This window comes from Dendrobates tinctorius, unplaced genomic scaffold (assembly GCF_039654945.1).
Source record: "Dendrobates tinctorius isolate UK_male_01 unplaced genomic scaffold, ASM3965494v1 ptg000028l, whole genome shotgun sequence".
NCBI classification, from domain to species: Eukaryota; Metazoa; Chordata; class Amphibia; order Anura; family Dendrobatidae; genus Dendrobates; species Dendrobates tinctorius.
In genome coordinates, this window is record NW_027361696.1 from 21002035 (window position 1) to 21018406 (window position 16372).

The 16372-nt window shown below is 42.3% G+C and overlaps 1 long non-coding RNA gene across 1 annotated transcript in view; it reads left to right on the plus strand.

The window, feature by feature from the left end:
* Positions 1-528: 528 nt before the first annotated feature.
* LOC141084868 (uncharacterized) overlaps positions 529-16372 on the plus strand; it is an 84136-nt gene continuing 68292 nt past the window's right edge. The window contains exons 1-2 of the long non-coding RNA XR_012231150.1: positions 529-860; positions 9120-9261. This is a non-coding gene — a long non-coding RNA (uncharacterized lncRNA). The remainder of the gene's footprint in view (positions 861-9119; positions 9262-16372) is intronic.

The window sequence follows — 16372 nt, forward strand, 5'->3', positions numbered from 1 at the left end:
CCTATACTGCAATGGACTTAGTTGCTGTTTAATACTAGTGTATAGAATGCTTTATAACTAATTTTTAGCATGCTGTATATTAACATTTATTGATGCCATTCTATATTACCTGGGTTGGAGGAAGCAGCACCAATCGCCAGCTATAAGATATAAAGGGCACATCCAGCTGAAAGTCACGGGAGGACGACAGCCTGCACCCATGAAAAGAGTTTTTTTGGAAGAGAGGAGCCAAATTAGACTTTTTCACCAAGATGCAGGACTTTTAGCTACTTTCTTGCAATCCTTCCAACATCATTTCCACGGTTAAACTTGATGGACATTTGAGTTTTTTAAAACCGTGTTAACAATGTAACTATCTTGAAGTTCAAGAAACTTCTTGAGTTGCTTCTATGAGACAAGAAACCAATTCTGTACGGCCCAAACGGCACACAGCACTAAAACTGAGCACCGATGAGCTGACAGCTCCGATCTGTGCACTTTTCCCCCTATGTGACACCGGCTCCATGTGATGGAAAGCTCGCGCGGATATTTTCAAGTTTTTGTCAGAAGTTTTCCAAGGAAACCAAATCCACAGAAATCCTTCCTTGTCTGTTTCTAATGTGATATTTAATAGAAATGGTCAAAATAGACAACACTCTTGTAAACTGAAAGGGCACAGTCGCTCCAACTGTTCCGTGAACACAAGCTTCTTTGTCATACAGTGAAGAGAAGGGTAACAATGTTCTGACCTTGTGACTTCCGGGCTCCATATCTCACCATCCATTACAGCCATGAAGAAGAATTCCCAAGAAAAGAGAAACAGCATCATCCAGCTCATCCATAGCTGTCTCTCTTGGCCAAGAAAATAGCCAGAGAGTCAGGTGAGGTCATTGTTACCATTTTGTTCTTCACTGTATATCTGATCAGAGAAATCTGATTATTTCTCTTCCTGGACATATATTTTACTTTCAATTCATGGGAAAATCTGTATTTAGCGAAAACATTACTGAGCTAGGATATGACAGTTGGTGCTTTTAAAGTTCTATGGAAGACAGTGGATCTTCTACTGAAACCACAGTTACAATTCTCCAAGGAAGTTTATGAGCACCAACTGTCATCTCATATCTCAGTAATAAAAAAATCTATATTAACTAAAGACAGATTTTACGAAAAATTGAGAATTTTGAGGCTACGTTCACATGTCACGGTTTTTTCGCGTTTTCGTGGCAGTTTTAAACGCGAAAAATAAGCATCCAATGCATTCCTATGGGATTCCACAATGCTGTGCTAATGCTGCATTTTTTTCCGCGGCGGAATCGCTTTGCGGTAAAAAACGCAGCATGCTCATTAACCCCTTCACCCCCAAGGGTGGTTTGCACGTTCATGACAGGGCCAATTTTTACAATTCTGACCACTGTACCTTTATGAGGCCATAACTCTGGAACGCTTCCATGGATCCCGGTGATTCTGACATTGTTTTCTCATGACATATTGTACTTCATGTTAGTGGTAAAATTTCATTCAAATAACTTGCGTTTATTTGTGAGAAAAACGGAATTTTGGCGAAAATTTTGAAAATTTCGCAATTTTCCAACTTTGAATTTTTATGCCCTTAAATCACAGAGATACTGCACACAAAAAACTTGATAACTAACATTTCCCACATGTTTACTTTACATCAGCACAATTTTGGAACCAAAATTTTTTTTGTTAGGAAGTTATAAGGGTTAAAAGTTGACCAGCGATTTCTCATTTTTACAACACCATTTTATTTTTAGGACCACATCACATTTGAAGCCACTTTGAGGGGTCTATATGATAGAAAATACCCAAAAGTGACACCATTCTAAAAACTGCACCCCTTAAGGTGCTCAAAACCACATTCAAGAAGTTTATTAACCCTTTAGGTGTGTCACAGGAATTTTTTCGAATATTTAAAAAAAATGAACATCTAACTTTTTTTCACAAAAAAAATACTTCAGGTTCAATTTTTTTTATTTTACCAAGGGTAACAGGAGAAATTGGACTGCAAAAGTTATTGTGCAATTTGTCCTGAGTACGCTGATACCTGATATGTGGGGGGGGGACGACTGTTTCGGCACATGGCAGAGCTCAGAATGGAAGGAGCGCCGTTTGACTTTTTCAATGCAAAATTGGCTGGAATTCAGATCGGACGCCATGTCACGTTTGGAGAGTCCCTGATGTACCTAAACAGTGGAAACCCCCTACAAGTGACCCCATTTTGGAAACTAGACCCCCCACGGAACTTATCTAGATATGTGGTGAGAACTTTGAACCCACAAGGGCTTTACAGAAGTTTATAACGTACAGCGGTACAATTAAAAAATCATATTTTTTCCACAAAAATGATCTTTTCACCCCAATTTTTATTTTCCCAAGGGTAACAGGACCCTAAAAGTTATTGTGCAATTTGTCCGGAGTACGCTGATACCCCACATGTGGGGGTAAACCACTATTTGGGCGCATGGCAGAGCTCGGAAGGGAAGCAGCGCCATTTGACGTTTTTGGAATTGAGATCGGACACCATGTCGCGATTGGAAAACCCCTGATGTACCAAAACAGTGGAAATCCCCCACAAATGACACCATTTTGGAAACTAGACCCCCTAAGGAACTTATCTAGATGTGTGGTGAGAACTTTGAACCCCCAAGGGCTTCACAGAAGTTTATAACATAAAGCCGTACAATTAAAAAATCATATTTTTTGCACAAAAATGATCTTTTCACCCTCAATCCTTATTTTTCCAAGGGTAACAGGACCATAAAAGTTATTGTGCAATTTGTCCTGAGTACGCTGATACCCCACATGTGGGGGTAAACCACTATTTGGGCGCATGGCAGAGCTCGGAAGGGAAGCAGCGCCATTTGACATTTTTGGAATTGAGATCGGACACCATGTCGCGATTGGAAAACCCCTGATGTACCTAAACAGTGGAAACCCCTCACAAATGACACCATTTTGTAAACTAGACCCCCAAGGAACTTATCTAGATGTGTGGTGAGCACTTTGAACCCCCCAGTGCTTCACAGAAGTTTATAACTCCCGGGCGTGAAAATAAAAAAATCGTATTTTTTCCACAAACATGATCAATTAGTCCCCAATTTTTTTCATTTTCCCAAGGGTAACAGGAGAAATTGGACCCCAAAAGTTGTTATCCAATTTGTCATGAGTACGCTGACACCCCATATGTGGGAGAAAACTACTGTATGGACACACGTCGGGGCTCGGAAGGGAAGCAGTGACGTTTTGGAATGCAGACTTTGATGGAATGGTCTGCGGGTGTCATGTGCGTTTGGAGAGCCCCTGATGTACCTAAACTATTGAAACTCCCCACAAGTGACCCCATTTTGGACACTAGACCCCCCACGGAACTTATCTAGATGTGTGGTGAGCACTTTGAACCCCCAAGTGCTTCACAGAAGTTTATAACGCTCGGACGTGAAAATAAAAAAATCATTTTTTTCCACAAAAATGATATTTTTGCCACCAATTTTTTATTTTCCTAAGGGTAACAGGAGAAATTGGACCCCAAAAATTGTTTTGCAATTTGACCTGAGTAGGCTGGTACCCTACATGTGGGGGTAAAACACTGTTTGGGCGCATGGCAGAGCTTGGAAGGGAAGGAGCACCATTTGACTTTTTCAACTCAGAATTGGCTGTTATTGAGATCAGACGCCATGTTGCATTTGGAGAGCCCTGATGTGCCCAAACAGTGGAAACCCCCAATTCTAACTCCAACCCGAACCCCAACACACCCCTAACCCTAATCTCAGCCCTAATCCTAGCCCTAACCCTAGCCCTAGCCCTAACCCTAACCCTAATGGAAAAATGGAAATAAATACTTTTTTTATTTTATTATTTTCCCTAACTAAGAGCGTAATAACGGGGGGTTTGATTTACTATTTATGGTGGTTTTTATGTTTGGCAGCTGTCGCACGCTAAAAAACGCTTTTTATTGTAAAAATAGTTTTTGCATCACCACATATTGAGAGCTATAATTTTTCCGTATTTTGACCCACTGAGTCATGTGAGGTCTTATTTTTTGCGGGACGAGTTGACGTTTTTATTGGTACCATTTTCAGGCACGTGACGTTTTTTGATCGCTTTTTATTCCGATTTTTGGGACGCAGAATTGACAAAAACCAGCGTTTCATGAATTTCTTTTGGGGGGGTGCGTTTACACCGTTCCACGTACGGTAAAATTGATAAGGCGGTTTTATTCTTCGGGTCAGTACGGTTACAGTGATACCTCATTTAGGTCTTTTTTTATGTTTTGTCGGTTTTATGCAATGAAAACTATTTTATATAAAAAATAATTATTTTTGCATCGCTTTATTCTGCGAGCTATAACTTTTTTATTTTTTGGCTGATGATGCTGTGTGGCAGCTCGTTTTTTGCGGGACAAGATGACGTTTTCAGCGGTACCATGGATATTTATATGCATCTTTTTGATCGCGCGTTATTACACTTTTTGTTTGGCGGTATGATAATAAATCATTATTTTTTGCTTTGTTTTTTATTTTTATTTTTTAAGGGGTTTGCTAAAGGGGTTAACTAATGGGACAGTTTTATAGGGCGGGTCGTTACGGACGCGGCGATACCTAATATGTGTACTTTTATTGTTTGGTTTTTTTTTATTTCCAAAAAATGGATTTATTTGGGGTAATATTTTTTTTTTTCTAAGTTATTTGGTGATTTTTTTAATTTATTTTTACACTTTTTTTTATTTTTTTTTTAACTTTATTAAATAGTCCCAGGTGGGACATCACTGTCTTGTGACAGATCGCTGATCTGTCACATCACAGATCACTGTGACAGATCAGCGATCTGTCACAGGCAGTGCAGAAGGCTTCCTCATGCCTGCGCTTTGCAGGCACTGAGGAAGCCAGCTTCCTGCAGGCCCCCGAAGGCCCCCGTCGCCATCTTGGATTCGGGGGCCTGCAGGAAAGGAGTCCCCCGCAGCAACGCTGCACATTGTGCTGCTGTGGGGGGCTCAGGGAAGCACGGAGGGAGCCCCCTCCCTGCCGATGCTTCCCTTTAACCCCCGGTACACCGCGATCATGTTTGATCGCGGTGTGCAAGGGGTTAACGTGTCGGGGGCGGTCCGTGACCGCCCCTGACACATTGTGCCGGGTGTCAGCTGTGATAATCAGCTGACACCCGGCCGCGATCAGCGGCGCTCACCACGTGGGCGCCACTGATCGAGGTAGACGTACTATCCTGTCCATGGGCATAGGGGCCCGGGTCCCATGGACGGGATAGTACGTCTGATGTCAGGAAGGGGTTAACTTAGCGGAATCGCGGCGATCCCGCACCCAAAGGAATGCATTGTTCTGCTTACTTTCCGCATGTGGCTGTGCCCACCATGCAATAAGTAAGCAGAACATTTGCGGATGGTACCCACAATCCGGAGGAGGGGACACTCTCCTTGGGGCTGTGGGTACCATATCCCTGTAAAAAAAATAGAATTAAAATAAAAAATATTGTTATTCTTACCTTCCGGCATCCCGCGCAGCCTTCCCGCCTCTCTCCACGCTCCCGGTCCCAGTAATCCTTTGCGAGAATGACCGCGATAACGTCGCGATCTCGCGGGAGCACGACATCGCGGGAGCGTGAAGTCTCGCGGCCATTCATGCAAAGGATTACTGAGATCGGGAACATGGAGAGAGGCGGGAAGGCTGCGCGGGACGCAGAAAGGTGAGAATAACAATATTTTTTATTTTTTTTATTATTTTTTACATCCTATCTTTTACTACTGAGGCTGCATAGGCAGCCTCAGTAGTAAAAAGTTGGTCACACTCGTCAAACACTGTGTTTGACGAGTGTGACCAACCTGTCAATCAGTTCTCTAAGCGATGCTACAGATCGCTTGCAAAATGCTAGTTTTTCCACGGGAAAATAGCGGGAATTTAAATGCGATTTTCCCGTGGAATGGATTCCGGAATTCTTGCGGTAATTTCCGCGAGAGTTCCGCTGTGTGTGCACATTAAGGTGACCACAAAAAATCAATGTCGGAATTTTGTCCGTCTGGACCCCACAAAACGATTCCCCTTTCCTGATATTGAGATAGCCAAAATTTGAGCTCGATCAAACGACGTTAACCCGTGCCGCTCGTCGCTCAAAGTTTGAAAAAATCCAAATTGAGGTATTTTAAGATTTAGGTATTTTGCATAGTCTGTTAGACTATAAAGAATGTGACAACAACATTGCAGAAATAGCCCTGACCAAATTTTCGAACCATTTGTGGTATTTGAATGCAGAGTTGGTGGGATTATCGTTTTTTGATCCCACCATTACAGACAATGAAAAGTTGTTAATGGCTAATAAATTGCTCAGTAGCACAGATGAACCATCAGAGCACGCTAGGGTTGTAAATCCAAAAGTTAGGAAAGAAAAATTAAAAGAGGTAGGAAGTAACCGACTTTAACGACCTTCTGACAAAAGATGAAGAACAAAAGCAATATGTCCTGCAAGTTGTAAGCAAATGCCGAGCATTATATTCTGACGTTTCAAAAACTACTTTAACAAAAGCTCTAGAATAGATTAGATAACGATGTAAAATTATCAACTCATGTAGGTTAGTGTGCTCTGATGGTTCATCTGTGCTACTGAGCAATTTATTAGCCATTAACAACTTTTCATTGTCTGTAATGGTGGGATCAAAAAACGATAATCCCACCAACTCTGCATTCAAATACCACAAATGGTTCGAAAATGTGGTCAGGGCTATTTCTGCAATGTTGTTGTCACATTCTTTATAGTCTAACAGACTATGCAAAATACCTAAATCTTAACATACCTCAATTTGGATTTTTTCAAACTTTGAGCGACGAGCGGCACGGGTTAACGTCGTTTGATCGAGCTCAAATTTTGGCTCTCTCAATATCTGGAAAGGGGAATCGTTTTGTGGGGTCCAGACGAACAAGATTCTGACATTTTTTCCCCCCCATATGAGATCCGGTCACCCTAGTGCACATAGCCTGAGAATAAAAGATCAGTCCAAGAGGAGAAAAAAGCAGATCTCCCAGATAAGATATATTACAAAGTTTCTTATTTTTACGTGTACTAATGATTTATGGAGAGAAAAAAAATTAAAACGACGGTTACTCTTTAACTATCAAAACTGAAATATAGTTTGAAAGTCACAGGAAATTCACTTTCTTTACCACAAGTCTGTACAGTGATTTTCGGTCATGCACCCTACACCCTTTAGCTCCACTACTACAGTGTGGGCCATTTATATGGATACACCTAAATAAAATGGGAATAGTTGGTAATATCAACTTCCTGTTTGTGGCACATTAGTATGTGGGGGGGGACTTTTCAAGATGGGTGGTGACCATGGCGGCCATTTTGAAGTTGGCCATTTTGGATCGAACTTTATTTTTTCCAATGGGAAGAGGGTCATGTGACACATCAAACTTATTGAGAATTTCACAATAAAAACAATGGTGTGCTTGGTTTTAATGTAACTTTATTTTTTCATGAGTTATTTACAAGTTTCTGACCTCTTATAAAAGGTGTTCAAAGTGCTGCCCATTGTGTTGGATTGTCAATGCAACCCTCTTCTCCCACTCTTGACACACTGATATCACCAACCATTCCCATTTTATATAGGTTTATCCATATAAAAGGCCCACCCTGTAGTAAGTTTGCATTTTAAAGCCACAGATACAATTGAATCCAGGGAATAATATAATAATAATAATACATTTTATTTCTATAGCGCCGACATATTCCGCAGCACTTTACATTTCAGAGGGGACTTGTACAGACGATAGACATTACAGCATAACAATAATCACATAGATCATAACAGATGCCAAGAGGAATGAGGGCCCTGCTTGCAAGCTTACAATCTATGAGGAAAAAAGGTAGACACAAAAGGTGGGTGGTAACAATTGCCCTGATTGTTTGGATAAGCCATAATGTTAAGTGTGTAACAGTACAGACACAGAGGGCTGATAGACGCATAAAGCATGTGGGAACATGATACGGGGAACCTGGTCATGGTAAAACTTTTGACTGTGCCACACAGGGATAGTTAGGTTAATGTGCTGAGGCGGTAGGCCAATCTGAATAAATGCGTTTTCAGGGCATGCTTAAAATTGTAGGGATTGGGGACTAATCGCATTAACCTGGGAAGTGCATTCCAAAGATTTGGCGCAGCACGTGTAAACTGTTGGAGACGGGAGTGGGAGGTTCTGATTATTGAGGATGCTAACCTCAGGTCATCAGGGCATGGGTAGGGTGGTAGACTGAAACGAGGGAGGAGATGCAAGGTGGTGCTGAGTCATGGAGTGCTTTGTGGGTGAGGGTAATAAGTTTGTACTGGATTCTGGAGTGCATGGGTAGCCAGTGTAAGGACTGGCACAAGGTAGAGGCATCAGTGTAACGATTGGCGAGGAATATGATCCTGGCTGCAGCATTCAAGACAGATTGGAGGGGGAAAGTTTGGTAAGAGGGAGACCGATTAGAAGAGAGTTACAATAGTCCGGACGAGAATGAATAAGAGAAACAGTAAGAGTTTTTGCGGAGTCAAAGGTAAGAAAAGGTCGAATTCTAGAAATGTTTTTGAGATGCAGAGAACAAGAGCGAGCCAGTGATCGGATGTGGGGGGCAAAGGAAAGCTTGGAGTCAAATATGACCCCAAGACAGTGGGCCTGTTGCTGTGGAGTAATAGTGGAACCACACACAGAAATGGCAATGTCGGGTATAGGTACATTAGTAGAGGGAGGAAGCACAAGGAGTTCAGTCTTTGACAGGTTCAGTTTCAGATATAGTGAGGACATGATGTTAGACTCAGCGCTTAGACAATCGCTGGTGTTTTCTAAAAAGGCAGGCGTGATGTCAGGAGAGAAAGTGTATAATTGGGTGTCATCAGCCTAGAGATGGTACTGGAAACCAAATCTACTGATTGTTTGACCAATAGAGGAATAGTGATGGGGAGTCTCTTATAGGGGTTTTTCACTACTCCGATAATGATAATCTATCCTAAAAATATACGGCCTCTGGTAGCCTACCCGCACCTTTTGTGTTATGGTATATTGAGCATGCAGGACTCATTGTATTGCTGCACATGGACATCTGACAATTTTAATTATGGCTTCCACCAACAGATTTGGATCTCCACTCAGCAGGTCCCAGGGGCATCTTGTCCTTCACCCAGGAATCTGGATTACAGCAGGGCCGCCTTGGGTATATCTATGGAGTAGTTCCTGGTTGATGCCGTAAGTTTGCAAAGAACAACTGATAAGCCAGGTCAGTTTCAGAGGAACAGAAATCTGGTGGCTCTAAATGTGGCCTCCAAGGACAGATTTTGCACTAACCACTAGTGTTGAGATTTCCGATACCGCAAGTATCGGGTATCGGCCGATATTAGCTGTATCGGAATTCCGATACTGACTTCCGATACTTTTTTCGTATCGGATACCGGAATCGGAAGTTCCCATAAAGCTATCAGCCCGCTCGATTTGATTCAGCCAATGGGAATCCTCAGAAATGTGGGCACATCCTGTTAGGCATGTTAACTATTGGCATGGCTGTGATTGGCTGCTGAAGTGACGTCTTCATGATGCGCGGTCTGTGCCAACTGCGGGGAGTCTGTGCCGACTGTCACGGGTCTCTACGGGCCTGCCGGGTGCCTGTACCGGCTGCCGGTGGTCTGTGCGGGCCTCTCGGGGGTCTGTGCCGACTGCCGGGTGCCTGTGCCGGCTGCCGGTGGTCTGTGCGGGCCTGCCGGGGGTCTGTACGGGCCTGCCGGGGGGCTTGTGCCGGCTGCCGGTGGTCTGTGCGGGCCTGCCGGGGGTCTTGTGTGTGTGTCCCATCGGCCGATGCCTGCTTCACTGACAGTGATTGACACATTAGCCAATGATGGGACAGTAGTAGTCCCATCATCCGGCTAATGTGTTGAATGTAAAAAAAAAAAAAAACATACTACATACATAGTACATACATACATACTACATACATACAACATACATATATACTACATACATACTACATACATGCTACATACATGCTACATATATACATACTACATACATACTACATACATACAACATATATACTACATTCATACAACATACATATATACTACATACATACTACATACATACTACATACATGCTACATATATACATACTACATACATACTACATACATACAACATACATATATACTACATACATACTACATGCATACTACATACATGCTACATACATACTATATACATACTACATACATATAACATACACATATATTACATACATACTACATACATGCTACATACATGCTACATTTATACATACTACATACATACTATATACATACTACATACATACTACATACATACTACATATATACTACATTCATACAACATACATATATACTACATACATACTACATGCTACGTATATACATACTACATACATACTATATACATACTACATATATACTACATACATACTACATTCATACAACATATGTTTTCTCTGGTTAATGATCATGTGTTAATATGCACTTACATTGTGCATACACATTAACTTACTTTTCTCAGTTCAGATTTGTTTTTTATTCATTTCATTGTGCATTCAGTGCATATATGGGTGTGACCGCCCTCTTTCTGAGCTGGGAAAGCCATCCAGTCTGGCCTAAGCTGTTACTAGTGGTTCAGCCGCTCGACCCTTATTCACATTCACGCCACTTGGCAAGTGATAAGGTTTTAAATACTAGAGTAGGAACTGTCCCACAAGGGTTGCCGTGACGTGGCGGGATGGCTTGTACATTATTTTGATCAAAATTTATGTTTACTAAATACCCTTATTATTATTACCTTTATGCATTATTTGCAGTATATTTTTTACTTTTAGTTCAGGATATTTGTGTTTTTTGCTTTTTGTTTTCTCTGGTTAATGGTCATGTGTTAATATGCACTTACATTGTGCATACACATTAACTTACTTTTCTCAGTTCAGATTTGTTTTTTATTCATACAACATACATACAGTATATACTGCATACATACTACATACATACTACATACATGCTACATATATACTACATATATACAACATTCATACAACATACATACATACATGCTACATATATACAACATACATATATACTACATACTACATACATGCTACAAATATACTACATTCATACAACATACATATATACTACATACTACATATATACTACATACAACATACATACATACATACTACATACATGCTTCATATATACTACACACATACAACATACATATATACTACATACTACATACATGCTACATATATACTACATTCATACAACATACATACATACTACATACTACAAACATGCTTCATATATACTACATTCATACAACATACATACTACATACATACTACATTCATACAACATACATATATACTACATACATACTTCATATATACTACATTCATACAACATACATACTGCATACAACATACATACTACATACATACTACATACATGCTGCATATATACTACATTCATACAACATACATATATACTACATTCATACATGCATACTATATACATGCTACATATATACTACATTCATGCAACATACATAGATACTACATACATGCTACATATATACTACATTCATACAACATACATGTATACTACATACATGCTGCATACATACTACATACATACAACATGCTACAGACATACAACATACGTACATACTACATACTGCATACATACAACATACATACATTCATACAATACATACTTACTACATACAATACATTCATACATTCATACAATACATACATAGACATACAGTACATATAACACAGAGTACATACTCACCAATACTTGTCACATTGTTCCCCGAAGCCAGTGTCATCTAAGGAAAAATATGAAAATAACAAACAAGCCATATACTCCCTGATCCACAGAAATCCACGCGTGTCCCACGCCGATCTCCCATGGAGAGCAGCAGCATCAGCTGATGCGACCGCTCTCTAGGGGCTCAAGGAATCCAGTGTCGGGAGGTAGGTATCCTTCCGCACTGTATTCCTCCGCCACTGTAAAAAATAGTCCTTAGTCTCACTTTTGGCATTGCTGTGTGAAAATTTTCCCACGCAGCATTTGCCATAAAGTGAGACCAGGGACTATTTTTTTACAGTGGCGGAGGAATACAGTGCGGAAGGATACCTACCTCCCGACACTGGATTCTGAGCCCCATAGAGAGCGGTCGCATCAGCTGATGCTGCTGCTCTCCACAGAAGATCGGCGTGGGACACTCACTCGTGGATTTCTGCGGATCAGGGAGTATTTGGTGGTTTGTTATTTTCATATTTTTCCTTAGATGACACTGGCTTCAGAGTTCAAAGTAACAAGTAATGGTGTGTATGTACTCTATGTTGTATGTACTGTATGTCTATATGTATGTATTGTATGAATGTATTGTATGTAGTATGTATGTTGTATGTCTGTAGCATGTTGTATGTATGTAGTATATATGTAGCATGTATGTAGTATGTATGTATGTACTATGTATGTATGTTGTATGTAGTATGTATGTTGTATGTATGTAGTATATATGTATGTTGTATGAATGTAGTATATATGTAGTATGTAGTATGTATATATGTAGTATGTATGTAGTATGTATATATGTAGTATGTATGTAGTATGGATGTAGTATGGATGTAGTATGTATATATGTAGTATGTATGTAGTATGTATATATGTAGTATGTATGTAGTATGTATGTAGTATGTATATATGTGGTATGTATGTAGTATGTATGTAGTATATATATATGTAGTAAGTATGTAGTATGTATATATGTAGTATGTATGTAGTATGTATTTAGTATGTTTATATGTAGTATGTATGTAGTATGTATATATGTAGTATGTATGTAGTATGTTTTGTTTTTTTGTTTTTTTTTTAACATTCAACACATTAGCCGGATGATGGGACTACTACTGTCCCATCATTGGCTAATGTGTCAATCACCGTCATGGTAGCAGGCATAGCCCGATGGGACTTGTAGTCCCATCGGACGATGCCTGCACAGACCCCCGCAGCCTGCACAGACCCCCGGACAGTCGGCACAGCCCCCCAGCAGGCCGGTACAGACCCCCGGCAGTCCGCACAGACCCCCGGGCAGTCGGCACAGACCCCCGGCATCCGGCACAGACCCACGGCAGTCCGCACAGACCCCCGGGCACTCGGCACAGCCCCCCGGCAGGCCGGTACAGACCTCCGGCAGTCCGCACAGACCCCCGGGCAGTCGGCACAGACCCCCGGCAGGCCGGCACAGACCCCCGGAAGGTCCGTACACACCCCCAAGAGGCTGTACAAGGACAGAAAAGGGTTTTTCTTATTCCGATACCGGAAGTCCCATAGACTTGAATGGGACTTCCGGTATCGGAATCGGCGATACCCGATACTTTTTTTAGATTGGCCGATCCATTCCAATACGATATTTTTCAGTATCGGCTGGTAGCGCTCAACACTACTAACCACTCCACTAGGCAGGTCTGGTCTTAACCTCTATGCAGAGATCTGGACTCACAACAGGACCGCCTAGGTTACATGTGGGTTGCCCTCCCAGGGCTGTGGGGTACTCGGTACTGGGCCGGTATCAGTGGGATGTGTCACAGCAGCGGTGACCCGGACCGTGGCCCTGGGCACCTAACTAATTAAGGGGGGGGGGAATTGAAATGGTGGTGGAATGTAGTTAGATGAATAGTTCGTGACGCCACCTGTGGTGCTCGGCAAGTGAGGTGTTAGGCCGATGCTGCATGCAGATCCTCTGGGACTGGTGGTGTGTTGCAGCCAAGATGGTGAAGCTCCCCACAGGTGGAGCTGTAGTCCCAGGGCAGTGTAGATGTGGAATTAGAGGAGAGGCACAAGTGGTGTAGAAGCTGGTACCCAGATGTAGCGGTGCTGGGTGCGTTGGCGCGAGAATGAATGGAGGACACTAGGGCTTGTAGTTCCAAAGCTTTACTCACATTCTGTAGTATACACAGGTGCCTGTCTCCGTGCCGTGTCCTCCGGGTCAGGGACTCAGTCAACCTCCAGACAAGATGGAATGCTCCCTTCCAACGCTCCGTCAACATGTACCTCTCTGAACGTCTCCTCTATTGCGCCTTTAAGTGTGAAGTACTCCTAGTACTGAGTTACACTGGAGTGCCTCCTGACAGATGTTCCCAAGAACTCTACTTGTACGGCAGACAGCTGTAGCCTGCTTCGGGGACTCCTTACTCCTGAGTCCCGGCTCTCTATCCAAGTTGCTGTTGTGCCCCCAAGTCTTAGATGGGAGTAGTGCATTTACAGCCCCCTACTCCACCGGTCTCTGCTGCTGAACCATTAGTGTCCATACAACCTCGGGGACCGGGCCCCGGCCTTGCGCTTAGAACTTCTAGGCAGGGTTCACTGCTAACCTGTGTCCTCTCTGTTCCCTTTTACACCTTCATTCCATCCTAATCTCTCTCTCTTATGGAAGATCAGGTTTCAGTTCAATGTCTTTCTCCTTCTTTCCTTTCCCGTGCCAGCTGGCTCAGATCACTGAGGCAGCTGCAGCACTCCTCCCTCCATCCCTCTTCCAGGGATCCCCACTCCTAGTACCTCTGTGGCGACTGAGCCTCTGGGGTGCCACACATGCATCGAGTAGCTGCTGGTCAGTGCAGCGAGCTGGCAAAGAATGGTTGATTGGCCCCGCGTCAGTTACAGAGGGACAGAACCTGGTAACTCTAAATATGGCTTCCAAGGACAGACTTGGCACTAGCCACTCAACTTGACAGGTCTGGTCATAATCACTGGAGCTGCTGCAACCCCCCAACCTACTGTCTCCTTTCCCACGATCCTGTAGCATGTAAGCCCGAAAGGGCAGGGTCCTCTCTCCCCTCTATATCAGTCTGTGATTGTTAGTTTGTTTACTGTAAGTGATATCTGTAATTCCTATGTAACCCCTTCTCATGTACAGCACCATGGAACCAATGGTGCTTTATAAATAAATAATAATAATAATCTCTGTGCAGGGATTTGGACTTACAAAAGAGTCTATAAAGTAGTTGATGGCTGGTGGAGCGAGTTGGCAGAAAATGGTTAATAAATGTTGTCAGTTATAGAGGGACAGAACGAAGGGGAAAAATCAGAAGGCATGAGCTTTGTCCGGACTATAGCCAAGGTCAGACCAGGAGATGAGGATCAGCATCACAATCCACAGGCACGAGCATGGTTTATAGTGGGAACTAAATGAGTCAGAACGAGAACCAGGATATAACAAAGGAATGAACATGCCTGGAGCAGAAAAACAACGGCAATGCCGATGAAAATGCCATCCAAATGTCTTCTCCACTGTCAGGACAGCGCACAGGGACATGGAGATGGATGGCACAATAATGGGACTATTCCAGTATGCAACAGACCCTCATATGAGGTAGCACGGTGGCTCAGTGGCTAGCACTGCAGCTTGCAGTGCCGGGGTCCTGGGTTCAAATCCCACAAAGGACAACATCTGCAAGGAGTTTGAATGTTCTCCTGGTGTTTGTGTGGGTTTCCTCAGGGTTCTCCGGTTTCCTCCCACATTCCAAAGACATACTGATAGGGAATTTAGATTGTGAGCCAATTGGAGACAGTGCCAATAATGTCTGTAAAGCGCTGTGGAATTAATGGCGCAATATAAATGAGTAAAATAAATAAATATGAGGGTCCCAAAGGAGTGAAGAACATGTACCCAAAATTGTGAGGGTGCAAATTAATGAAAGCTAAATCTCGAGATCCTCAGGTCTCCTCAACCAGATCTAGAGCTATGTTCTGAAAGATCAAGTTCAACTGCAGAAACTAGGAACTGCAATCAGCTTGAGAAAGATACCTACAAGACAGAACCTTCTCTCTGAAGATCTGAACCTAGAGGACAACAGCGTACCTATGTAGCTGGTTTCTGTTTAGCAAAGTAAGTGATATTTTCGTGGTCTACGATTTACAAGAACCTCGCTCTTTGCAACCTCCAGGATATGACGCCATTCTTCAAATGCCTCTTAAATTACCAATGATTACCTGTGTCCTCATTCTTCTGAGTAGGAGAAGAAGAACATGAAGGACTTACAGTTGTGGCCAAAAATATTGACACCCCTGTAATTCTGTCAGATAATACTCAGTTTCTTCCTGAAAATGATTGCAAACACAAATTCTTTGGTATTATTATCTTCATTTAATTTGTCTTAAATGAAAAAACACAAAAGAGAATGAAGCAAAAAGCAAAGCATTGATCATTTCACACAAAACTCCAAAAATGGGCCAGACAAAAGTATTGGCACCCTCAGCCTAATACTTGGTAGCACAACCTTTAGCCAAAATAACTGCGACCAACCGCTTC